Raw genomic sequence first — 27,801 nt, 5'->3', positions numbered from 1 at the left:
TCATCTCAGAGTGCAATCCTCACGTGTCAAGGGAGGGACCTGTAATTGCCATATGTCGAGGGAGGGATGTGATTGGATCATGGGGGCGGTTTCCTCCATGCTGCTCTCATGACAGTGAGTTCTCATGAGATCTGATGGTTTTATAAGTGTTTGACAGTTCCTCCTTACTCATTTACTCTCCCTCTCAACCTGCTGCCATGTAAGATGTGCTTGCTTCTCCTTCTACCACGATTATAAGTTTCCTGAGGCCTCCCCAGCCATGCGGAACTGTGAGTCAATTAAACCTCTTTTCCTTATAAATTACCCAGTCTCGGGTATTCTTTATAGCAGTGTGAAAATGGACTAATCCACTAAGATAATGTGCTGAAAGAAAATAGATTCGAAACACAAAAGAAAAATGTTTATTATATATCATTTGAAATCATGGGACATTCATCTCATGGCTAAACAACTTCTGCTTGCAAAAATGGATCCACTGTTCACATTTTTTGAAAGCAGCACAGGTAAAGAACAAAGCCTTAAACTTTCAGTCCATTGAGTCAAAGTTCCTAGCAGTCTAACTACAGATGCATTACAATTTGTGTTTTGTTTTGTTTCTAGAGGATCCCCCCAGAAAATCTTCTTTATCTTCTTCATGACTAAACTTCCACAGGGTCTGTCTTGTCTCTCATAAGCAGCTTCCATCTTTCTCCAGGAACACCTTCTCTTGTGTTTTCAAATACAATGGTACATCACCATGGTACATCTTTTCAGTCATGAAAGACTGAAAGACAAATAGGAACATATAAGAAGAAAGGTTTGGGACTTAGTGTTAGGTTCTTCAACAGTAAGTTCTTCATGTGAAGATTCTGTCTTTACCCTTTCATTATGTGTGTGTCCTAGGCTTTTCAAGTGAACATTGGCACACAAGTTATTCATTTAGAATACTTAGAACAGAGTTGTAAGAGTGAAATGCATGAACACAGTCGAAGCATCTGGTTGGGACCATGGCCACCTGTCGGCATTGGATGCTACCTTTGGTGTGTTTCAGTGAAAATGAATAAACTGCATTTCCTTTTAAGCCACTGCATTGAGTTGGATCTACTTTTTATAGCAGTCTAGTCTTACCCTAGCAAATACATTCTCTCAGCTCAATGTATAGTCATATGTTGCTTAACAACAAGGATATGTTCTGAGAAATGTATCCTTAGGCAATTTCTTCACTGTGCATAGCCTACTAGTACTAGGCTGTGCACAGTGGTCTAACCTATTGTCATAAGCTAGAAACCTGGACAGTGTGTTACTGTACTGAATAGTGGAGACAATTGTAGCACAATGTAAGTATGTGTGTGTCTAAACATAGAAAATGTACGTGAAAATACAATATTATAATATTATGGGACCACCATCATACACTTGGTCTGTTATTAGCTAAAAAGTCATTATATGGTGCATGGCTGCATATCTAAAAGTGACAGGCTGGAGCCTTCTAATGCCCACTTAATATCTCTTTCTTTCAAACACCAGCGGGGATTATACTTTCCTGTTTCTTTCAGTAAATAAGGCCCATGAAACATTCTGGCCAATGAAATGCGAGCATATCACTTTCAGGCTAAAATAGTTATTTGCTGATGTGAGACCCTCCAGCTTTCTCTGTCCTTACTATGTGAACCAAGAAGGTTATACACTTCAGATTGTACAACTGCGAAATAATTGAGTTTCTGTCCACCTCTATCAATTCCCAGGCGGAGTGAAACAAAGCCACCCTCTACCCATAATGGACATCTAGTAATAGTGAGAATTAAACTGTTGTCATGTTAAACTCTGAAGTTCAAGGGTTGGTCTTGCTGTAGCATCCTATTAGCCTTAATACAGATTCAAAATTTTATTTAGAAAGGTCAGATATTATCAAGTGCAACATTGCATAACTATTTCAATTAGCAAATATATTTGAAAATCAATTTCCAGGTAACGATAGCAGATTAAACATATGCATGTACTTTCCATCCCTCCTGAAACTCCATTAAAAGGCAAATAAGGGAGATTTTGTAAGACATACACCCACAAGGATATAGCAGAGGGGACAACAGCAACAGAATTTTGGAATCTCAAAAACAAATAAATAAATAATAGAGGGCTTGTTATTTAAGAAGGTTGAAACTAAGCCAGCAGTAGAAGCTGAGATTATGCCACAAAACCCTCAAAAATCTCAGCAAGTGTGCAAACCAGCTACCCCCAGAAGTGAAGAAAAAGAGAGAGTAGGAGGCTAAAATAACAAGACTTGGCTAAAAGCATTTAGAGGCCCAGTGTAATGGCTCATGCCTGCAATCCCAGCACTTTGGGAGACTGAGGCAGGCAGATCACTAGAGCCCAGGAGTTCAAGACCAACCTGAGCAACCTGGTGAAACCCCGTCTCTACATAAAAATTAGACAGGCATGGTAGCACACACCTGTGGTCTCAACTACTTGAGAGGCTGAGGTGGGAGGACCACTTGAGCCTGGGAGGTGGAGGCTGTAGTGAACTGTGATCATGCCACTGCACTCCAGCCTGGGCAACAATGTGAGACCCTGTCTTAAAAAAAAAAAGTGGGTGGGGGGCATTTTAGAAATTAGTTTCTATTCAATGTCTGGGCCAATTCCTTTCCCTGGCAAAAGATTGGAGGGTTATGTTCTGAAGACAGTAAACCAGAGAGTGTCTAGGGAATGGATTAGAAGTAAAATTTTTGAACTTTAGAGAGATGGGTTAAATGAGCATGTATACTAAAAATTCTGAGATGCCCCTGATATGGTTTGGCTCTGGGTCCCCATCCAAATCTCATCTCAAATTGTAATCCCCATAATCCCCACATGTCGAGGGAGGGACCTGGTGAGAGGTGATTGGATCATGAAGGTGTCTTCCCCCATGCTGTTCTCATAATAGTGAGTGAGTTCTCACAAGATCTGATAGTTTTATAAGGTAGTTTTCCTTGCTTTTACTCGCCCTCTCTTGCCTGCCTGCCACCATGTAAGATGTGCCTCTTCCCCTTCCACCATGATTGTAAGCTTCCTGAGGCCTACCCAGCCACGTGAAACTGTGAGTCAATTAAACCTCTTTTCTTTATAAATATCCCAATCTCATGTATGCCTTTATAGCAGTGTGAAAATAGATCAATACAACCCCCAACCTTTTTCCTCACTCATCATCCTTGGAAGAGTTCAAGCTAAAGAGCCTCCTCAGTTCAAGAGGAAAGACATCAGAGTTTTGTTGTTGTTGTTGTTGTTGTTGTTTTTATGGAATCTCGCTCTGTCGCCAGGCTGGGGTACAGTGGTGTGATCTTGGCTCACTGCAACCTTCACCTCCCAGGTTCAAGCGATTCTCCTGCCTCAGTTCCTCGAGTAACTGGGACTACAGGTGGGTGCCACCACACCCAGCTAATTTTTGTATTTTTAGTAGAGACGGGGTTTCACCTTGTTGGCCAGGCTGATCTCAATCTCCTGACCTCCTGATCCGCCCGCCTCAGCCTCCCAAAGTGCTGGGATTACAGACATGAGCCACCACGCCAGGCCGACAAATATTGGAGTTTTTTAATAAGACAGGCTAGCCATCTCAGTACTTCCAATCAGCTTGGAGGTTGCCCAAAATCTGAGCAGACAGAAAATAAAAATTATCAAACATGTAAAGAAAGCCTAGGATGAAATATAGAGACGAAACCAAACCGACCGACAAAAGCAACTTGGAGAAAACAGAGACAATGTGGGAAAAAAAGAAATAAAAAACTATCATTAAGTTCTCAGATAGATAAGATAATATGTTACAATCATTAAAAATCCTATACAAATAAATATTCAGAAATAAGATTTCTGAGAAATTAAAAGTAAAATTGAAAAGTAAACAGAAAAATAGGAAGAAAAAGTTGAAATAGTCTTCTAAAAAACAGACTAAAGGGACAAAATGATTAGAAATTGAAAAATAGTAAGAAATTGGGGAAATCAGTTTAAGAGGTCCAATAATTTTCTTTTTTCCTTTTTTAGAGATGAGTCTCCCTCTGTCGCCCAGGCTGGAGTGCAGTGGTGCCATCTCGGCTCACTGCAAGCTCCACCTCCCGGCTTCACGCCATTCTCCTGCCTCAGCCTCCCGAGTAGCTGGGACTACAGGCGCCCGCCACCACGCCCGGCTAATTTTTTTGTATTTTTTAGTAGAGACGGGGTTTCACCGTGTTAGCCAGGATGGTCTCGATCTGCTGACCTCGTGATCCGCCCGCCTCAGCCTCCCAAAGTGCTGGGATTACAGGCGTGAGCCACCGCGCCCGGCCAAGAGGTCCAATAATTTTCTAATGGCAATTCAAGAAAGAACAAACAGATGAAATAAAGGAGACGTAATTATCAACAAAATAATTCAAGAATATTTGACAGAACAAAGTTTCCAGATTCAAAGGACCCATCATCTGGGTGTCCCAGAGAGTGAATGAAAAGAGGTACATGTTAAGTCTCTTTACCTGAAGAGCTCTTGCTTTTGCAGGTTCAGAAGACTGAAGATAAAGAGGAAATTCTACAGGTTCTCAGAGAAGAAAAAAAAAATGAAAAGTTTTATACAACCGATTAGGAATCTCAGTGGCTTCCGATTGCTCAATAGCAAATATTGAAAACTAGAAGAGAAATAAGCAATATTTTCCTATTCCTATTCTTAAAAATATGTACTCAGCAAAACTATCTGGTGTCGGGTAAAAAGAAGTTTCAGCAATTCAAGGTTTTTGTATTCCTCTGAAGGAATCCTGAAAGAAGAAGACATGAGATCCAAGAAAAAAGGCACCTAATACAAGAGAGAAATAAAGAAAAATCCCAGATTGGTGATGAAAGTCAGAGAAGTTAGCATAACTCTGGCAAAGGACAACCATTCCCAATATTGACAGGTCAGAAGGGTCACAAAGAAATTTTTTCAAGAAGATGAAAGCATTAAAATGCCTAATGTGCATGAACTTATTGGAAAGAGATTCCGGTAATTGCTGGAGAGTTTAGGTTAAATTGCTGATAAGTACATAGAAAACCACACAAACAAATGAAGAAAAAGATACGGATTGATTCCAGGAGATGTAAAAAGTTGTGCAGGAAAGGAAAAGTTACCAGTTTACTAGGCTCAGCACTCGATAGCATTTACATGATTATAATAATTTAAGCAATGAATATTTGAGGAAACTAAAATTACAGTATAATTACATTGAAAGATTGAAGGGAAGATAAGGGAGAGTTCCTTTGGAGAGACCAAAGGGATGCAAAAAGCAAAGTTACATCCTCATTTGACATAGCAGGAAGTCAATAAATAATATGTAAGGCTGAAAAATCAGGAAGCAGCAAGACCAATGCATTATTTAGCCACAAACAGAGAAACACCACAGGGATCAGCTATAAGAGTTGATAGTGGTTTTTGGGGAAAGGGGTAAATGGACTTGAAGGGGACAGATAATTTACATAACAAATCTTGTAGCTCCGACTGGCTCTCTGGAGTGTGTGCCTATGTACCTACAATAAAATAGCCCATGCTCTCCCTGCAAAAGGAAAAGAGTAAAGAACGACAGTAAAAAGTGTAGAGAATTAAACTCAAACATGTACTTTTATAAATAACATGTTCATTTTCACTTAAAATATTGTGATACTGATGTTTTCAAAAATTCAGATAAACCAACAGAAAATCCAATCAATAAGAATCTTTAATTTTGTCTTCGAAACACATGAGCATCCTTAAATATTTTAAAATAAAAGCGAGACAGTGCTATTTCTATAGAAAAGTTAAGACACATGACAAGTGTGTTCAGTAGTTCAAAAAGCATGAATTAGAAGTTTCACGAGGAGGGAAGGTTGTTGTTAGAAGAGGAAAAGAAGATCACAGTATTCTAAAAGAAATTGCATCTGTTCAAAAAAAGATAAACTATGGTAATATAACATGATACGATTTATACTCATATATAAACTGCTGAATCTCCAAAATAGAAAATCTAATATGTTTTGAGAGGAAGAGGTTAATAACAAAGCAACAGTAATGTTTTTAATCTTTGCTACTATTACTTACTTATACTCATAAACTGCTGAATCCCCAAGATAGAAAAATCTAATATGTTTTGAGAGGAAGAGGTTAATAACAAAGCAACAGTAATATTCTTAATCTTTGTTACTGTTACATATTCTACAAGATTGCATCACTAATTTTAGCTCTGTCTAGTAGTAATCAGCCATTCTCAGTTTTTTCTCTCTAATTATTCACGATTTTAATTTCTCAAACTTTCTTATTCATTTGATTCATGTTCAAAGAAGTATGTCCTTTTTCACATATTCAATATTCTGTCAAATACTTTTAATAATTTTAATGGAAATGTTAAATTAACTTCTATTGCCGTTGTTAATCTCTCAAGGACCATCCGTTCCACCTGTTCCTATAGATGTTTCTAATTAATGATTTACTCTTCCTCAATGTCTGTCTATTTGTAATTATGATTGAAGGACTACAGTGGTCGCTATTGATCATTCAACTGGCTTTCTTCAGCAATGGTAGAGGGTACCATCCCTACAGCAGAACTCTCTCCTGAATGGCAGCATACTCCAGTCCTCTTTGCGTAGGTGGGTGGGATGCAAATGGATTTCTTTCCAGGTTGAACAAACAAACAGCATGTAAGTAGGTTAAGGATTTGCTTCAATAAATCCAAGTAAGCCAGGGAAGACATTTCTCTGGGAGTAGGGAGTTTCAGGACATTTCATTCCTCTACAAAGCTGCTTTTCTATTATTTTTCTTTTTCCTAAAGGAAGAGCCACCACTTATGTAGAGAGAGTTCATCTTATCTATTATATCTTAGGAGAAAATACCATAGCCAGTTCTCTGTGTTCCAGAGCTGAGGACCAGCCCAGCTGGGCTGGCATTCCTTCAATTAATTATGTTGCTAATTGCCACACAGGCTGCTCATTCATTCAACATCATTCAACAAATATTTCCAGCCCTTGCTGATGATGATCTTGGAGTTTTTCCAGGGCTCTGTGGGGAAGGCTGGTACTTGCTTCTTCAGTGACCCATTCCAGATGTCCTTATTTGTTTGTGATTTTCTTGGCGCTATTTTCCCTGTCAAACCAATCTACTTTATAGTTTTCCAAAATTCCTTAAAATGTTGGATCTGCTGATAAAACCTCCTCTGTTTTTCAGGATTGCTAAGGATTTAATCTCATTCTTTTACTTCATTAGTCATTTTACTGGGATCTGGAGAAAAAATGGAGAGGTATATGTGTCCTTTGTCCATCCTCATGATATGGAGATTAGGTTCCTAACTGATTAATTTCTTAATTTACTAGAGTTTCTTGAGTAAATTTCCAAGATGTATATGTTGGTTACTGTATTTTATCCATACACATGCTAGATATGTAGGCATCCTTGCATATCCGAGAATTTTAGTACCATCTCACATAAACAACAGCTGGGTATAAAATTATTCTCACAATCTTTTCATCTCAAAATTCCTTGAGTGTTGCTCCATGGTTATCTGATATTAGGAGACATATTCTGGTGACAAACTGCTTTCAGTTATCATTTAGGTAGTTATTTTCCTTCCACTCAGATGCTTAATGTATTTTTTCCACTAAACATGAAATTTTAAAACCAATATTTAGAATATAACTCAATGTGGTTCTTGTCATACTTCATCATGCCTCCTATCTCTGTTGTCCTTTTTCAATGCAGAGGACACAACCCTCTGCCATTCATTTATCTTCTCTCCTCCATGTAGTTCTTGTACATTCTTTCAAATATCCTCCCTTCTTCCAAGCATATCTACTCTAACCATTGAACTCCCCTTCAATGAAAAACTTCTACTTCCTCTAATCACTTCATATTCATGGCATGTTTGAAACCTCATTCTCCCCTTAGAAAACCCTTCCCTGCAGCTTTTTCAGATACTCAAAGGGCCAAGATTTTCCACATGCTATTCAAAGGTTCAGCCTTTCAACTACATCCTGGCAGCCTCCGAATGCGTCATCTCCAGGTTATGACCCCCTCACTGTATAAGAAGAATTGCAAAGCCTTCCCCATGCCTCTAATTGCAGGTATCATCGGCATCCTCTTAGTGGATTTCTCTTCTTAGTATTATTCTCTTCCCACTCTCTGTACTTTCTTAGGCAAAGATCTCCTCTCCCATGGAAACATTTGCCATGTATACACTAAGCTCTCACAAGGCCCTATCTTCACCCTAGTTTCTCCTTCCCCAGTTCCAACTGCCTATTCAACACATTAAATTCAACATGTTCAAAGCAGAAGTCATCATCCAATCTTTCTCCTGAGATTCCCATCCCAGAGAATGGCATTTAACGGCTCTAAACCAGATATCTGACTGTCATATTTCTCCCTAATGCCCACATCTAATTAAGGTTGATTCTACGTTTTGAAAAATTTCTCATATCTACCTATTTTTATCCATTCCCGTGGCTACTCTCCTAGTTTACATTGCCTTTTCCTCCCTAAATTCCTGTGATGACCTCCAATCAGTCTCTCACCATTTGTCTGGTTCTTCTGCTATTCATTGTCCACACTCACTAGAGAACCTTTTTGAAAATATACATATGATCGTTATAAAGAGTCCTGGTCCTTGTGCTGCATTGTCCAAATCTTCATCTCAGGATTATGAGTAAAGCGATGTATAGAGTGGACGAAATTTTTTATAAGGTAGCCTCTGTTTTTCCTTCAACCTCATTAACTCACCTTTTCTTTGATTTTTCAACCTTACAGAAATGTTCTTAGTTGTTTAAATGTGGCATGTTCTTTTTCAGGTTTGAGACTTTACCCAGGCTTTTACTTCTGTCTGGATTACTTCCCATCTCACCGAAGACATTTTTCTTCATCTAGATAATGCCTACATATTCCTCAAGTCTGCTCAAATATCACTTCTTGTGGAAAGTGATATTTTCCTGATCCCCCAAGCCAATTAAAGTGCACCTCTGCTAAGCTTTTCACTTCTGTGATAGCACTTCCCATACTCTATGCTACTGGTTGTGATTTGCTTGTCTTCTAAGGTATATTCAACTCAGTTGGAATAGGGACCATGTTTATTTCATCTAATACTTTTTTTTTTGGCTTCTCTCAGTGCCTGTAATCCAAATGTGCTCAATAATTTTCATTCAAGTGGCTCTTTAAAATAAGTTGTTCCTGGTACTTGCTAAGCCTTTTAAAATAAGATCATTACCCTTAGTCATTTTAGCAACATTATCTTCCATTATTATTTTGATTATTTCTTCTTCCTAATTGGCTTTCTTTTTTACTTTTGGAATTCCTAACATTCATTAAATGTCAGCTTGCTTTCTCTCTGAGCTCTAGGAGAGTTTCTTAAACTTCCTTTTACTTGACTGATTCAATGTTCTACACAGCCTATGTCCAGTTCACTTCTTTCATGACATTTTAAAATATAACCAACTTGGCAAGGCTGTAGAGAAAAGGGAATGCTTATGCACTGTTGGTGAGAATGTAAATTAGTCCAGCCACTGTGGAAAGCAGTTTGGCAATTTCTCAAAGAACTTAAAACAGAATTACCATTTGACCCAGAATTACTGGGTATATATCCGAAAGAAAACAAATCATTCTAACCAAAAAGACACATGCACTCACATGTTTATCACAGCACTATTCAAAATAGCAAAGACATGGAATCAACCTAGATGCTCATTAACAGTGAATTGGATAAAGAAAATATGCTATATACATCATGGAATACTATACATCTGCAAAAATAATGAAATCATGTCCTCTGCAGCAACATAGATGTAGCTGGAGGCCATCCATGGAGGCTCAGGCTTATCGTAAGCAAATTAACCCAAGATGAGAAAACCAAATACTGCATGTTCTTACTTATAAGTGAGAACTAAACATTGGACATAAAGATAGCAACACAGCTGGGCACGGTGGCTCACGTCTATAATCCCAGCACTTTGGGAGGCCAAGGTGAGTGGATCACGAGGTCAAGAGATCGAGACCCTCCTGACCAACATGGTGAAACCCCGTTTCTACCAAAAGTACAAAAATTGGCTGAGTGTGGTGGCGCGCACTTGTAGTCCCAGCTACTCGGAAGGCTGAGGCAGGAGGATCACTTGAACCTGGGAGGCTGAGGTTGCAGTGAGCCAAGATCGCGCCACTGCACTCCAGCCTGGTGACAGAGTGAGACACTGTCTCAAAAAATAAATAAATAAAATTTAAAAAGATGGCAACATTACACACTGGTGATTACTGGGTATTGGGGCAAGGGTTGAAAACTACTGGGTACTATCCTCAGTACCTAGGTGGCAGTATCATTGATACCCCAAACCTCAGCATCATGCAATACCCTTAGGTAAAAAAACCTGCACAAGTATCTACTGAATTTAAAATAAAAGTTGGTTAAAATAAAACACAATCCTGACTTCAGATCTGTACCTTTTCATAACTGTTGACTCTAGCTCCACAGATGCCACATCCTCTCAAACTTGGTCAAAAATATCAATTAGAGATTTTCTAATACTTTATTCTATCTCATGTTAGGAATTTCACTTCACATTCTATATTTGCTAGGTTTCTCGGGTCGTTTCCCTTCTTTGGCAGAATATTTTCTTTGTCTATGTTTATCTTTTTCTCTGTTTACAGAGTGTGTTTAAAATGGGTTCCGTCTGAATCTAACTACAATACTTTTACGTCTCTCAGATCCATGAAAAAGAAGGATGAAAAATCTGGTAGTGCTTCGCTGAAATTGAGATCTGCTTTTCAGTAAGCAGTAGAAAACAGCAAGTGGGGGCACCACCTTCTGCTGCAGGTTACACTCCTGGGTTTGTTGCAGAGCGAGAAGTCAGCTGGACCAGCACCTCCTGCAATACTGGTTCCATCCCTGCTAGGTGTAGGTCAAGAACGAGTGCCACACCCGGCTCCTCTGCCCGGGATGATCTCTTGCACTTTTAGGTTTTGCCAAAGGTACAATCAAGGCTCATCTTTCCCTGGGGCCAATTGGTCCAAGCTCAGGAGTCGTTTCCAGATAAGATGGAGTTCTTCCCGAGGACCTTCAACTTATGCCTCAGCCAGGCATTTCCTTCAAGCGGTGAAGTCCATTAGCCAATAGCTTCTCCTCTTCACTTCGTGTTGTAAACGTGCCTTACTATTTCCGCCATATTGATGGCAACCATCAATAACTTCTAAGTTTGGGCCGGGTGCAGTGGTTCAGGCCTGTAATCCCAGCACTTTGGGAGGCCAAGACGGGTGGATCATGAGGTCAGGAGTTCGAGACCATCCTGGCTAACACGGTGAAACCCTATCTCTACTAAAAATACAAAAAAATTAGCCAGGCGTGGTGGTGGGCGCCTGTAGTCCCAGCTATTCGGGAGGCTGAGACAGGAGAATGGCGTGAACCCGGGAGGCGGAGCTTATAGTGACCCGAGATCGCGCCACTGCACTCCAGCCTGGGCGACAGAGTGAGACTCCGTCTCAAAAATAAAAATAAAAATAAATAGTAATAATAATAATTATTATTATTTATAAGTTTGGTAAAGATTTTTCTCTGTTCATTCTTGGCTACGTAAACGGGAAAGTAAAGACAGCCATCTTAACCCAAATATTCTTTAGAGAATATCATGTTCATAGCCCTTGCTTCATCCGTGGTTGGCCGGAAGTTACGTAATCCGTGTGGTGATTATTACTCATCCCGGTAGAAACAGTCTGAATGGCCTAAGATTCCTTTGCCCTATGGCACCCCCTTCTGGTTCTGCAATGAGTAGTAAGTCTGTCCTGTACTTAAAATCTCTCCCCTAGAATACTGATGGGGCTTGAAGAAAGTGGAGAAATTCCCAGTTGGAGAAAGACACTGTCTATTAACAGGTTAATTCAGACTCCTAAGGAACTTTTAGCGTTTCTTAGGAAACTGCCAGCAGGAATTTGAGTACAACAGCTCCACATCAGGGAAACTCTTCAAGAACTCTTCAGCTAAGGATGGTCCTGCCTTGGTCTGGACTCTTTAAAAGGTCAACAGGGTAACCCTGCGAAGCCATACCTAGATAGCACACGGAAAAGAAGAATATTTGTTGCCCACCTATAGCTATGCTGCGCTTGGAGCGCTGGAAAATGGCTTCCGTGAGTTTATGAGAAGAGGAAACACTCTTTGTGATTGAAAACACACCAGCACCCACAGACGATTTCTAAGTTTTCTTAACAAGATAAAGATGGGATAATTTAATACTTAGGGCATTCTTTGTTAATGATTCCATTTGTCCTTTATTATCATTCATAATGGTTTAAAAATTATAGTCTAATTGATGTCTTATGATTTGATCAAATTCAACATTATGAAATTTAATCAATAAGAAAGGTCTCTGTTGTCCACGATTCTAAAAAAAACTTGATGAAAAATATGAGAATAAATTTGTGTCTTCCCTGCAGTTTATGGTGCTCTCACCATACATGTGTTTTCTGTTTGGAAGTCTGACCTTTACTTTCCTTGTTACCTCAGGCTATAGTTTCAACTAGTAATAATAATAATCATGGGGGTGTGAGTATGTGTGTGCCTGTGTATATGCCTTAGTTTAATAATCATTTCTATGCATGCAGATCCATTTGAAATTACTGTCAAAATATTAAGAAAACACTTTGGGAATTATTAATTGACTAAAATAATGTTTTCCTTGTGCTAAATAGAGAAGGACTTTGCTTAATAAAATTATTTTGTTAAGGATAACATGCTCAGCAGTTTTCATTATATGAATTGGGCATAGTTACTATTTTTCATGAAATAAGACACTCAATTTTCTTTTTGGTTCTCCTTTTATTCTACTTTAGACTTATTTTGCAGCTTCACCCCTCTATAGAACCTGTCTATGGCAGTCCATTTAAGAGAGTTCTGATACATGTCTATATAATCTGAAAATAATCATGTTTTGAAAAAAGGATGTATTGTGTTAAAAAATCTTTTAAACAAGTAAACTCTGTTAAGAAATTTAAGCTGCAGCGAGATGACATTTGCTCCTTTTCTTAAGACTCACAGAGGACAAAGGAAGCCCAGAAGTGGTCACTCATATTTCCTTCTGTCTTCAAAATGTTTTGCAATAACAATCGCAGGGCCAACTGGGATGTTATTATCATGGGTTCACTATTTTCTCTACATTTTTCAAGAAATGGTGCCCTAAATTTTCCTTGAGTATCCCCCATCCCCAGCCCCAGTCCATTTGGTCCACATTGGCTAATCAGAACACAAACTTCCTCTCTTGGTGACAGGGGTCTCCATGGCCGATGACTCAAGTTGGGCAATCAGTAAGTCCCTTGATTTTCATGGGAGTGGCCAGAGATGACTAGAAGGCAATGTTCCCTCCTAGGTTGAACTGAACCTGTGAGGCAGCCACTTTGTCACTGCATGGAACATAGAACACAGAGCTGAGAAATGAAGTGACAATTATGTCACTTGAGGCACTGGATGGATCAATGCTTAAAGCCTTGAGTTTCTCCGTCATGTGAAACAATGCCAACCTTTTTCTTCTTTCGTAAATTTTATTGAGCTTTCTACCATTTGCCATGAAAAGGGTTCCAACTGACTAAAAAATAAATTGCTAAGCTTGAGTTTTAAAACAAAGAATCACAATACATCAGAATGAGACTTCCACATGCAAGCCCGCTGCTGTGGCCAGAAGAACCAGCGTGAATGCGGTCTAGACACTCAGGTGTGCCTTCATTTTCTTTGCTGCCTCCCTCCAGGGGCAGAAAACAGAGACTGAGATGGAAGCTAGAGCTGCCTTTTGACTTTTATGTAAATTGTAGATTGAAGCTCAGAGCACGCTACTTGCCGATTTAGATGATTCTCTTAAAGGTTGTCTTTGTTTGGTTTTGCAGTTTGTAGAGTTGGAGTTATCAATAGATTTTTTTTTTACTCCACTATTGTTCAAACGTGATCGAATGTAGAGGAATGCTCTAAAAAACTAAAAGGAGAGCAGAGCTGCTTGGATTTGAATTATGGCGTCCCCTCCCACACACATACTCAGTTTTCTCATCAACCTTCCCATACCTCTCTGTTCCCCACTTCCCTGTGGCTGACATTGTTTTGAGGAGCAATGGGAGACCCACAAGACCCCATGAAGAATTCTCTAATCTCCTGCAGATTGGGAAACTGAGGTCCAAAAACCTAGAGGAAATTCCTCAAATTGCCCAACCAGGCAGGCTTAGCAATGTTATGAGGTCATTTGATTATTATTATTGCATTTTAAAAATATTTTATCAATATTTAGCATGTACAAATAATATATAAATACGTGTTAACACTATCATATTAAACAAATAGTCCAATAGTCTAAAAATAAAGTTTCTCTGGACTGTCCTGTCTCTGCAGGAGGAACTACATTGTGATTAGCATGGAAGATTCACCTCCTGACTCTTTCATGTGTGTATCTGCAGAGATACAGAGTATTCCTTCATGCGATATTGATTTTAAAAAATAGCATTATTCTGTTCATATTATTTGCATAGCAAGTTGCAGATCGCTTCTTGCAGAATGATTCCCATGTGTTTTTTTTTTTACCAGGTTACATTATTCCCTCAGAGTACCGAACTTTGAGAGCAAAGCATTAGAGAAATGTAAAAAAAACTTGAAAGCCAGGCATGGTGGCTCAGGCCTGTAATCCCAGCACTTTGGGAGGCTGAGGCGGGTGGATCACTTAAGGTCAGGAGTTCGTGACCAGCTGGGCCAACATGGTGAAACCCTGTCTCTACTAAAAATACAAAAAGAGCTGGATGTGGTGGTGCACACCTGTAATCCCAGCTACTCGGGAGGCTGAGGCACGAGAATCACTTGAACCTGGGAGGCAGAGTTTGCAGTGAGCCGAGATCGTGCCACTGCACTCCAGCCTGAGCAACAGAGTGACTCTGTGTCAAAAAAAAAAAAAACCTTGAAAATACCTTGAACATATCCACGAGCTTTTCCTGTTTAAAATTTCATGTTCTGTATTTTATTATCTTCATACTCAGTGATAAAGCTATTCACTGGTAAAGCATTTATTATAGTTAAGAATTGTTTCTGTATTTGCTCTGGGATTAGCTTGTTAAGTGGTATCTTCCAGCCTTTTAAATCTATGCCTTCTATTGGAAATCTAAAACATTGAGTTCTTCTTTAGTGTTATTTGAAATTTCCAAACAAATATTACAAATGAAAACAAATAAACAATTATAGCATTAAATACACCTTTCTAAGCTACACTCTCTCTTGTAGTGCTTCCTCCCAGTCCCGGCGTGTTCAACATAACCAGATGGTTGCCACTCCACTCAGCCTCCCCCACCTCACCTAGCAGCGACATGTCCCCGAGAAGCATTCCAGTCAATAACTCAGAGGTGACTCAACATTTATACTCCATATACAGTGATAACACAGCTGCATTTTAGAATAGCGGAGAAAACACAATAGACCTTACAATAAAATAGGGACTGATAAACTCATTCAGAAAAGCTAGAGCGGGCTTCCTTATGAATTAATGGAAAACTCCTACAAGAGTCCTCATGATTATTCAAACATAGCAAAGGAGTCAGGATGGTTTGATTTTCTTTGCGTTCATAGTATTATTTTGAGTTTAGTCTGGTCTGTAGTGTGGGTAAGAGGAGAAAAACCAAGTCACCTCTCAATTTTGACTTTTCCTTGAACTATCTGCCCCAAAATGGTTTTTTTTTCCCCCAACTCCTTAGAGTTTGACACAAACTAAGAGTGGCAAACACTACAGATGAGGTGATGGGCAAGCTGTAAGGAGCTGAGATTGTTATCTGCAGATAAAGCAGAGAGGCCCTGAAATGGGGCTGGGATGTTTCAAGAAGAATTTCCCAGGAGGCTTCCAGGTCAGCTTATGGAATCAGGTTGGCTCCACTCTGCTCTCAGCTCCAAGAGCTCTGCAAGATCATTCCTCATCTTTGACAGAACGTGGACAAGTGGGGAAGAAAATCTATGACATGCTACTAAGAAAAGCAATGTGATCTAATGTGTTTTAGGTGGAGTTTTTGTGTATTGGGGGGAGAATGACTCATGAGCTGACCAAAGAAAGGTGTGCAGGGATTTCTCCCAGCCTCCGTTTCTACACTTGCCCATGGCTAAATACTACATTGTTTTTTTCTCTCCAGTAGGAGCCCCCTGGGGGATTGGTTAAGACGGGCCCCTGCAAGCACACACACACATTTAATTTCTTGTGTATCTCCCGTCTACCAGACTCTGTCTGCTTGAGAGCAGTTCCAGGTCCCACCAACTCATGTCACCCAGTGACAACTGCGCCCCCTTGAGCTCTGTCAACAGAGTCTAAGCCTCTCAGGGGCACCCACAAATCCATTTTCCACTGAGGTCTGGACCTCCTTGATGATGACACATAATTGAAGTAGGATCACACTCATTGGTAATATCATCAAATGATTTTTTGGCTGATTTCTTTCTTTTCTTTTCTTTTTTTTTTTTTTTTGAGATGGAGTCTTGCTCCATTGCCCAGGCTAGAGTGCAGTGGCATGATCTCAGCTCACTGCAACCTCTGCCTCCCAAGTTCAAGGGATTCTCCTGCCTCAGCCTCCCAAGTAGCTGGGATTACAGGCGCGTGTCACCACACCTGGCTAATGTTTGTATTTTTAGTAGAGACAGGGTTTCACCGTGTTGGTCAGGCTGGTCTCGAACTCTTGACCGTGTGATCTGCCCTCAGCCTACCAAAGTGCTGGGATTACAGGTGTGAGCCACCGTACCCAGCCATGAGCCACCGAGCCCGGTCACTCTGATTTCATAGTCATCTAACAAACCTATTATAGTGTGAACTTCCATAAGGATACTGATGTAGGATAATATAAAAATTTGACAGTTAAAGAACTGGCCTTCAGGCTCACCTATCAAACTCTCCAGAACTTGTTTAGCATGATCCACGGGCAGGCATTGGGCCAGGATTCTGATCACATAGAGTGTCCACATCTGAAAGCCAAGGATTCTGTCCTTCCCAGGTGTAAAGTGAGAGGTGATGTCCTGTGTAGTTGGACAAGCAGATTCCCTCATGAGACCTCTCAAGTACAACTGACTCATCGAGGGAAACATTGAGTTGTTGTTGTCTGCTAAAAATTTGTATGGGGAAAAATAGTGGGAAATAATAGTTGGCAAGTTAAGATCCTGAATGGCAAGCTAACATCTTTGGCTTTAACTATCTATAGCAGAAAGTCATCAAAAGTTTTTGAATGTTTTGTGAAGGTGGTGAAGGATAGAGGAGAGAAACAGACCACACATGTCCATTGTATTTTTCTTTCTTTCTTTTTTTTTTTTTTTTTTGAGATGGAGTCTCGCTTTGTCGCCAGGCTGGAGTACAGTGGTGCGATCTCGGCTCGTTGCAACCTCCACCTCCCGGGTTCAAGCAATTATCCTGCCTCAGCCTCCTGAGTAGCTGGGACTACAGGTGTGTGCCACCACACCCTGCTAATTTTTGTATTTTTAGTAGAGACAGGGTTTCACCATGTTGACCAGGATGGTCTGGATCTCTTGATCTCGTGATCCACCTGACTCGGCCTCCCAAAGTGCTGGGATTACAGGCGTGAGCCACCATGCCCGGCAGTATTTTTATTTCTTATACATAATTTTACTTAATCCTCTGAATATTATGCGGCATAAATGGCTATCCACATTTTACGGATGAGTAAACCAAAGCTTACAGAGCTTTAAGTTGGTCACCTGGTGGAACTGGAAATAAAGACAGATATTTTGATTTCAGATGCAGTGTTCATTCTCGTATTATTTTAATAGTCCTGTATCCTTGTAAGGCCACTTCTATCCAAGTCAAGCCACTTTATGGTCATATTTGTCTGAAACTCTGAAATGATACAAACAGTACCTCCTTCCCCACTGGGAAAGGTCTATAAATAGCTTCCTACTGTATGAAGTTGAGCATAAGCTTAGGTCTAGAAATTTAGTGAACTATTTGTCCACCCAGCATGTATAATTGTCTTCACCAATTTGCCCCTGCTAGAACTAGTCCATTGCCCTGGATTCTAACTGGTTGAGCTTAAGTAAGTTTATCATATATCTTGACCTTGTCCTTACTCCTTCCATCTGCCCATCTTATTAGAGGATAACACATTATATTGCTAATTTGGTCGAGGGCAGGACTCACTATTGGAAGAACCTGGTTACTACCACCAATTGACCTAATGATTACTGTCTACATCAGTGCACAAACTTACAAAAATAGCCTAACATTTTTGGTATGTTTGATAGTCAAAATGAATATTTACATAAAATACACTTTTGAACACACACAAAAAATTGTTTCATTGTTATCTAATAACAATTATCAAAAGTCAGAGAGTTCAGTGGATCTTGGTAAAGGAAATGAGGAAGTTGCTATGTAATTATAACAGTAAGTGAGGACTTAGGTATTTTGGTTTCAAGAACTTCGTGATTCCAAGTAGAGACCTAAGATGTGTAAGTAGGATATTGAATTGTATTATTCAATCTCAATGGAAAATTCTAGAGACTGCCATCCATTAACAGAATTTTTTTTCCCCCAACACTGATGATCCAGAAAACAAGCTCATATTACCAAGTGTGAAATTACAGCAAGTCTTACAGGCTGAGAACTGGGAAAGAGCCTTCCTATCATGGTGAATTATGCAACCAGTGCTGGAGAGTAACTCTAAAATACAGCATCTTTCTACTTACCTTACAAAAGCTCAAAGAAGGCGATCTACAAGGTACATGCAAAGGTAGACAGGCAGGATAACATTTTATGTTAATTTTAAACAAACGGGGTACTTCTTCAGTCTTCTTTGCAAATAGGACATATCAGCCAGTTCTCTAAGACATTGTAAATGGTCCCACTGGATTGTCTTAAATTTAAGCTTAGGCCCAAACTATGCTACAAACTACTTGATAGATACCGTTCTGTATTTTGTTGATTAATATTTCTTACAGGGGATCATGGATGAAAATGAAGAGGAGGAGTAAACTTTCTTTACTCTTACTATAACCAATTGGCCTAATAATTAGTGTCAATATCAGTCCACAAACTTACAAAATAGCCCAACATTTTTGATAACCAAAATACACACTTAAATCAAATACACTTTTGAACACAAAAATTGTTTCATTGTTATCTAATAACAGTTATCCAAAGTGAAAGAGTTCAGATATTGGTAAAGAGAAAATGAAGAAGTTGCTATGCAATTATAGCAGTGAGTGGGGACTTAGGTATTTTAGTTACCGTATATGCTAAACACTGTATAAATATTATTTCGTTTCAGCCTAGCAACAACTATGTCGTGTTTCTCTTTTATAGATGATGAAAACAAGGCTCAAAATAAAAACAAGACATCTTTACGAAATTACACAAAGTGTATGTGTTTGAATCTGGATTTGCTTCCAATCTCTTTGACTCTGAAAACCATGACCATGACCTTTCCTCTATGTGATATGTTCCTACGCTCTACCCCACGTATGGGTGGAAACTCCTCGGTCAAGCGTATTTAATCAATGAATGAATGACTCTTCTAAAGGCAGATACCAGCAGGTTTGGTGGTAGAGCCAGTCCTGCAAATGTGCTCAATGTCTTAAGCCACCTGACAGCCAGACTCCAAAGGCAAAGATTTCACTTCTCATTAAAACACCTATAATAGTCCGGGTGCGGTGGCTCACGCCTGTAATCCCAACACTTTGGGAGGCTAAAGTGGGTGAATCACGAGGTCAGGAGTTCAAGACCAGCCTGACCAAGATGGTGAAACCCCATCTCTACTGAAAATACAAAAATTAGCCGGGCGTGGTGGTGGGTGCCTGTAATCCCGGCTAATCAGGAGGTTGAGGCAGAGAACTGCTTAAACCCGGGAGGCGGAGGTTTCAGGGAACCGAGATCATGCCACTGCACTCCAGCCTGGGCGACAGAGTGAGACTCCGTCTAAAAAACAACAACAACAACAAAAACCTACAATACATACTTCCATCTTTAACACACGGCCCTCTTTCCCCTCCAGGCCATGAGGAACCATTCATTGCTTTGTTCTTCTGGATCTAGCTGAATGATTTTTGACCCCAAAAGGTGTCTAGGTTGGTTTCATTCCTACTCCCTGAATCTCTAGAGAAAGTTCAAGTCTGTTTGCTTTGGGCTGATTTAGGCCAGAGTTGGGCGCTGGCATGAGATGCACTTTGAAATGGAGACTCTTCTGCTTTAAACTTATTGAAGCCTTTGAGTGCCTGGCTGAGATGCTGAGTTCAGTTGAAGTGAATACTAGGGGGCAACAGAACTTTTCTTGCAGATGGAAACCAGTCATCCTCTAGACCCACTTTCAAGTTTCTGGCTGGCTGTCCCACCCTCATGCTGTTAGTGTCCGTAATGTTCACTATCATCTTTCTAACTCCCGAAGCTCACGAAGAACACATTAGACCTAATCAAAAAGGAAATCTGGGTTACTCCACACTGGAGACATAAATTTTAGGCTCTGAATCTAAAACAAACAAACAAACAACAACAACAACAACAAAAACACTAGATCAGAAAATATCCCTTGCTTTTTTTTTTTTTTTTTTTTGCATCTGCCAAATAAACAGATTGTCACCAAAAGAGGCATCCCTTCATTTCCTACAAAGGACCGACAACGCAATATGCATTGATTGATGGATTATTTCTCTTGCCAAGCAAATCATTCTGGGATGTAGAGGGGAAGAAATTGGAAAATGTAATTATCAATTACTGTGTGTTACCATCAGAAGGGAGGAAGTCTGCCCAGAGGAGAGGCATGCGCCATGGAAAGAGGGAGGCTTTTAAATGCTCTTGAGTTCCCCTCTTTCCTGCATTCAGAATTTGCTTGGGCTAAATGAACACAGATGACAGTACAGAACCCATAGGGATATTTTTAAGTCCCTCAAACCTGCGGGATCTTTCATATCATCACCATTTTACTATTTCTGTATTTAATCATTCCGTAAGGATCGTATGCATAGTCCTACTCTTTTTTGGGCTGCCCTGAGGCAAAGACAAAAGCTCTCTTGGGCCATGGAGACACTGCTGCCTCCTTCCCGTCTGCACTCTCCTGAAGTAATCAATGTTTATGGCTGCAGTTACAGTAAAAATAGCAAAAGTCAATATTTGTGCTCCATATCTGTCAGATAATAAAGCTGGCTACAGGCATGGCCACATGACATCTGCATGTAACACAGGGGGGCTGGATCCACCCCCCCCAACTCATCCTTCCAGACAGTTTGTCTAAAGATGGTGTCATATTTGTACAGCTGACATTCTCAAATCCCCTATGTGTGTCCTTAGGGAAGCTCAGAATTTTTGTTTGATTTTTGATCCTGTTGATTCTGGCTTTTAGACTGGAAAAATGTTTAAAAGAGAGAAAGAAAGAAAATATAAAAGTAAGAAAATGAAACAAGACAGAGTAACCACTCAGAAAATCTATCTAACAGTCTTAAGTTAAATAGAAAATTTCTTTCCATCCCAGCCACCCACTTCAATCTAACTAAGGTCCTTAGTTAGTGATAAGTTAGAACTGACTCTGTAAATTTTCAACGATTGCTGTTTACACCTTGCTTAGATCCGAAAGGATAGTAAGAGACAAGAAAATGATGGAAAGATTATAACGAAAGCCCCTAAAACCAGGTGGGAAATTCGAGTTCCTTTGAAGGGTTGGATTTTAGTTAAAGACCTGGGATTCAGCTTCAGCTCTGTGACCCTGGGCAAGTATTTCACTGTAAATAGGCCCCAGATTTTTCATCTATACAGCTATATGTAATCGAATCTAATATATAGCATTGTTGTGAAGATCAAATGAGATAATGTGGGAAAAGAATTTTGTGCAACATCTGATAACAAATAGCACTGATTGCTATCATCAAAGCAAAGTGATTTTTGAGTGAAGCAGCTTTCCTTACTCAACTACTCAGCCTGGTTAAATGGCTAATTCAAATCTCTGAAAAAGATAAATGTGTTAGCTGGGCCTGGTGGTATCCACCTGTAGTCCCAACTACTCAGGAGGCTGAGGCAGGAGGATCGCTTGAGTCCAGGAGATCAAGGCTGCAGTGAGCCATTGGAATACAGTGATAGCACCACTGTATTCCAGGTTGGGCAACAGAGTGAAACCCAGTCTCAATAAAAATTAAAACAAAATTTTTTTAAACTGGAAATTTAAAACCCAAATTTTCAAACTCACTTTGATGTTCCATTTATTTAATATTATTATTAACCTTCTGTAGCCGAATTCTTATGCATTTCCATCTTCTTTAATATTTCCAAGTTAGAATGATTATCCTGGCAGGGCGTGGTGGCTCACGCCTACAATTCCAGCACTTTGGGAAGCCTAGGCAGGCGAATCACCTGAGGTCAGAAGCTCGAGACCAACCTGGTCAACATGGTGAAACCCTATCTCTGCTAAAAATACAAAAAATTAGCTGGACATGGTGGCAGGTGCCTGTACTCCCAGCTACTCAGGATGCTGAGGCAGGAGAATTGCTTGAGTCTGGGAGGCAGAGGTTGCAGTGAGCCGAGATCGTGCCATGGCACTCCAGCCTGGGCAACAGAAGGAGATTCCATCTCAAAACAATCAAAACAAAAAACAGAATGACGGTCTTACTCTGGGGACATAATTGTCATTTTTTTTTCTCAAATTTGATCCCAAATTTCCACTCAGGAACCCCACAGCATTTCACAGTCTCTTTGAGCTGTCCTTCCCATGTAACGTCACTTCGTTCTTCCTCTACTGCAACTGATTGCATTCAGCAAGCTAGTTTTTCCTCTAAAAGAGACACGCTGTGTAGTAGGTAGAATGATTTTAGGTGGCATGTGGATGAAATTCTGTAATTCTAAAAGTCATTTATTTTAACACGTATTAGAGAAAATATAATAGCAGACCAAATCCATTATTTCCCAGCTACTATTCTTAAGGTTGAGGATAAAGCAATAGAAAGCTAAGCATTGGACCCTTTAAAAATGATTAAATAGGCCAGGTGTGGTGGCTCACACCTGTAATCCCAGTACTTTGGAAGGCCGAGGCGGGCAGATCACGAGGTCAGGAGATCGAGACCATCCTGGCTAACACGGTGAAACCCCGTCGCTACTAAAAATACAAAAAAATTAGATAGGTGCGCTGGCGGGCGTCTGTAGTCCCAGCTACTTGGGAGGCTGAGGCAGGAGAATCGTGTGAACCTGGGAGGGGGAGCTTGCAGTGAGCAGAGATTGCACCACTGCACTCTAGCCTGGGCGACAGAGCGAAACTCTGTCTCAAAAATAAAAATAAAAATAAAAATAAAGATTAAATACAAGATTAATAAGGTGTTACATGCTTGCCCATATTTTCCAGTTTTTTACAGGTCCGTGGGGTCATGTTACTGTGAGGCAGGAGCATTCTGGAGCTTGTGTGCAACTTTCCCATTGTCTCTGACCTTGCCACGTGACTAACAAGGCTGAATGTTCCAGATGATGCAGGTATTAGATGGCGGAGCCTCCATCAGTCTAGGTATCTGAATGACTGTGTAGAGCAAAACCCCCATCAACCCATCAATCCCTGACAGGTGTGTAATATGAATGAGGTTGTGTTAATTCACTGTTTTGGGATTGTTAGTGAACTAGCAATGGTGATATGAGAAGAACCATTAAACTGGTCACAGCAGTGTTTAAGATGACAGCTTTCTTTATTGCTCCAAGTAGCATGACTTCAAGTCTTTGTCATTGTCTTAACAACTCTTCTGTGAACATGTTCTTTTTTTTTTTTTTTTTTTTTTTTTTTTGAGACGGAGTCTCGCTCTGTCCCCCAGGCTGGAGTGCAGTGGCCGGATCTCAGCTCACTGCAAGCTCCGCCTCCCGGGTTCCCGCCATTCTCCTGCCTCAGCCTCCCGAGTAGCTGGGACTACAGGCGCCCGCCACCTCGCCCGGCTAGTTTTTTTTTTGTATTTTTTTAGTAGAGACGGGGTTTCACCGTGTCAGCCAGGATGGTCTCGATCTCCTGACCTCGTGATCCGCCCGTCTCGGCCTCCCAAAGTGCTGGGATTACAGGCTTGAGCCACCGCGCCCGGCCTGTGAACATGTTCTAATTTGTCAATGGCTTTCTTAAAATACGATGTTCAGGTGGGGCGCGGTAGCTCGTGCCTGTAATCCCAGTACTTTGGGAGGCCGAGGCAGGCAGATCACCTGAGGTCAGGAGTTCAAGACAAGCCTGACCAACATGGTGAAACCCCGTCTCTACTAAAAAAAGAAAAAATTCGCCGGGCGTGGTGGTGGGCACCTCCCAGCTACTCGAGAGGCTGAGGCAGAGAATTGCTTGAACCTGGGAGGTGGAGGTTGCAGTGAGCTGAGATGGCGCCACTGCAGTCCAGTCTGGGCGACAGACTGAGACTCTGTCTAAAAAAAAAAAAAAAAAAAAAAAAAGCCACTAGATACCGAATAAAGCCACTAGATACCGAATAATAACTACATTTTCCTAGATACCGAGTAATAACTACATTTTCTCTGAAAATTCATTCAAGTTTCATTCCAAGTACCGCTGTCATCTTTTCAATATACCAATGTGCTTCTTTCCAAGAAAGAGTTTTGCTCAAGCAGAAGGTGGACGTGCTTGGCTCAGGTGGGGAAACGATGAAAAGGATCCCTGAGTGAACATCACTGACCATGAACATAAGGTCCTTCTCAAGATTTGCTTCCTTCTCAGATGAAGCATGTTGTGTGAAACAACTTACATGATGATTTTCCCAGCTGGTGGCAGTTTGGAAAGGAAAACGCTGTTCTGTATTTCTTTCTGAACCAAAAAAAATTTCAAGAGGCTCGCTGTATTATTATAACAAATTTTAGCATTTTTATTACGAATGTTTGCTGTGGAAATATTTGAAAATATAAATGGAAAAATAGAAGACGGTTTAAATAAACTAGGATATTCACTATTCAGAAGTATGGATATTTTGGTGTAGATCTTTCCACATGGAAACTTTTAAAATTACTAAAATGTATTATATTTACTATTTGGCATTATACCATAATACCATATGATATTTTTCTCTTAATACATGTGAATAGTCCTCATAACATTACATAGTTTTCTAAGATACAATTTTAATAATGGTTTAGGGTGCTGTCATATAACTTATTTTAAAATATCTTAATATTGAACACAAGTAATTATTAAATTTTTTACTATTATGAAGATGGGTCTGATGAATTTTATTATGGTGAATTTTTCACATCAACCCATGCATATTTCCTTAGAATAAGTTTGTAGTAGCAGAATTATTGAGTGAATTTCTAAGCTGTGTGTGTACATTTTGAAAGCTTTTGGTGCCTATTCTCAAATTATTCTCTGGAAGCTTTGAATCAATTTATATTTCTATCACCAGTGTAAGAGATTTTTCATTTAACAAAGGGCATTATTATAAAAACACTTTCTATCTTACAAGAAAATGACATCTCATATTTCTTATATTTGAATTGATTGTTACTTTGTCTTTTTTCTAGTAGAATATTTGTCTTTTTAAACCTTTTAAAGTCTATTATACATTTATTATGTTATTTCATTTTTATTCTATGTATTAAGAAAATATTAATATTGTCATTTTACAGATGTAAATATTTTCTCAGGGTTTTGTCATTTGAATATTAATTTTGCTTACTGTGCTTTGGAGGTTGAGCTAATTAGTTTTTTCATTGTAGTAAAATACATTTATATTTTTAATGGTTGCCTTTCATGTCATGTTTAGCTTCCAGCTTTAATTCTCTTTCTCTCCAAAGTCTGACTAAAAGATTATATAAAAGAGGGATTTCTATCAGTGCTGACAACTGGAAAAGTATTGACTTTATATGTTAGAATTTTAAAATTATGTGATAGAAATATAAATGAATTTCTGTAAGATATACTACAAGCAGCTGGTCACGGTGGCTCGTGCATATAATCCCAGCACATTGGGAGGCCGAGGCAGGTGGATCATCTGAGGTTGGGAGTTTGAGACCAGCCTGGCCAACATGGAGAAATCCCGTCTCTACTAAAAATACAAAATTAGCAGGGCGTGTTGGCGCATGCCTGTAATCCCAGCTACTCGGGACTCTGAGGCAGGATAATTACTTGAACCCGGGAGGCGCCATTGCACTCCAGGATGGGCAACAAGAGCGAGACTCCATCTCAAAATTAAAAAAAAAAAAAAAAGATATGCTACATCCAAGACCAAACTGAAGGAAGAGCTGACCAGCCAATGAATTCTACACAGATAATTGTAAGAAAACACAACACATTTAGGTTCAGTTATAAGTTTTTAAAATTTTCTTTTTTGTGTCTTCTACTTTTCAAATTTTCTATGTAATATGTGTTCATATGGTGGTACCAAAAGATCTGAAAATACAGGTGAACTTCAGGGTGTGCACACTGTGGTTATTTAATACATCTGTGTGAGCAGCAGATATATCTTTGTACAATAGAAGATGTTGAGTGTGAGCAATTCTATGTCTATGGCTTTACTCTGGACACAACAGTGATTCTTAACCAAGGATGATTCTGTTTCCTATTCCCCACCCTACAGGGACATGTGGCAATATCTGGAGACATTTGTGATGGTCACAGCTAGGGAGGGTGCTCCTACTATCTAGTGGATGAGGGCCAGCGATGCTGCTAAACATCTTGCAAGGCACAGGGCAGCTCCCACAGCAAAGGATTCTCTTGTCCAAAATATTAACAGTGCCAAGATTGAGAAACACTGGTGCACAGACTTTGAGATGACTGATTTTCAAATTGCCTGAGGTGTGGGCAACCCAGGAAGTGCACAAGGCAATCTATTGAGATGAAAGAAAAAAAATGTTACTTTTCCATTTGTATTAATTTTTATCCCAAAATGTTGTATTAATTTTTATTCATACTTAAAGTGTAGGTTGATGCATTTCTCTTTACACGGGCTGAGTGCCCCTCCAGTCACATGTCACGCTTAGCCTGAAGTGTCCTGAGGGATGAGAGAGAAAATCACTGCATGGATGGGGACACAATGGCACCCATTTGTTTGCCTGCCTCCCAGCACATTGTGACATCCTGCAGTTTCCAAGGGCCAGGTCAAGTGCATTTATGGATGACATTATCCAATTTCAATTCAGCTACCTTTCACAACATCACCTAACTTTAAAAGACAAATCAAGCCGGGTGCGGTGGCTCATGCCTGTAATCCCAGCACTTTGGGAGGCTGAGGTGGGTGGATCACCTGAGATCAGGAGTTTGAGATCAGCCTGGCCAACATGGTGAAACCCCATCTCTATTAAAGATGCAAAAAATTAGCCATGCATGATGGCGCACACCTGTAATCCCAGCTATTTGGGAGGCTGATGTAGGAGAATCACTTGAACCTGGGAGGTGGAAGTTGTAGTGAGCCGAGATCGCACCATCAAACTCCAGCCTGGGTGACAGGGCGAGACTCTGTCTCAAAAAAAAAAAAAAAAAAAAAAACAGACAAATCAGATAGACTGAAGATAGAGTCTATAATGCAAACACAAGCAAAGGGAAGATAATGGCAGAGCTGACATCTAAGAAAGAAAAATTATATTTCAGAAGAAAAGTATAGTGCACCTGTTATTACATTCTAGCCCTGACCATTGTTTTTGAGTTTTTATTAGTATCCTACAATTTGGATGGAATCTTGACAGACAACAAATCTCTACAGAAAAACTGGGTTTTAATTTTCTTCACAAGGTTTTTAGATGGCTTCCTAATGGAATCGGTTCTGGTATACAAACACTTTTTGTAATTGTAATTCGTAAGCGCATTACTAATGTTATGTATCTCTCATTTTACTTCTTCCAAGAAAACTAAAATCATGGAATTCCAAAGATCAGAAGGGACTCAATAAACAAAGCAGTTATGAAAATCAATGACTTGGTTGAGGTCTCACTTAT

General features: G+C 39.9%; 2 long non-coding RNA genes across 3 annotated transcripts; one reads left to right on the top strand and one right to left on the bottom strand.

Moving 5' to 3' along the window:
* Nucleotides 1-374: 374 nt before the first annotated feature.
* LOC110741582 lies at nt 375-11,215 on the bottom strand. Its single transcript, XR_002517986.2, has 2 exons — nt 10,388-11,215; nt 375-763 (listed from the first exon to the last, which is right to left on the bottom strand). It is a non-coding gene; the product is annotated as an uncharacterized LOC110741582 (long non-coding RNA).
* A 3,980-nt stretch (nt 11,216-15,195) lies between these two features.
* On the top strand, nt 15,196-24,554 carry LOC103878656. Of its 2 annotated transcripts, none has more exons than XR_002517984.2 (5): nt 15,196-15,298; nt 18,487-18,655; nt 19,240-19,296; nt 23,252-23,376; nt 24,474-24,554. It is a non-coding gene; the product is annotated as an uncharacterized LOC103878656 (long non-coding RNA). The 2 variants fall into 2 exon arrangements; XR_002517985.2 differs by having other exon boundaries at nt 24,470-24,542.
* The last annotated feature ends 3,247 nt before the right edge of the window (nt 24,555-27,801 follow it).

Source organism: Papio anubis, chromosome 17 (genome assembly GCF_008728515.1).
Source record: "Papio anubis isolate 15944 chromosome 17, Panubis1.0, whole genome shotgun sequence".
Lineage (NCBI taxonomy): Eukaryota > Metazoa > Chordata > Mammalia > Primates > Cercopithecidae > Papio > Papio anubis.
The sequence above is the reverse complement of the archived record's forward strand: the minus strand, read 5'-3'. Positions and strand labels throughout refer to the sequence as shown.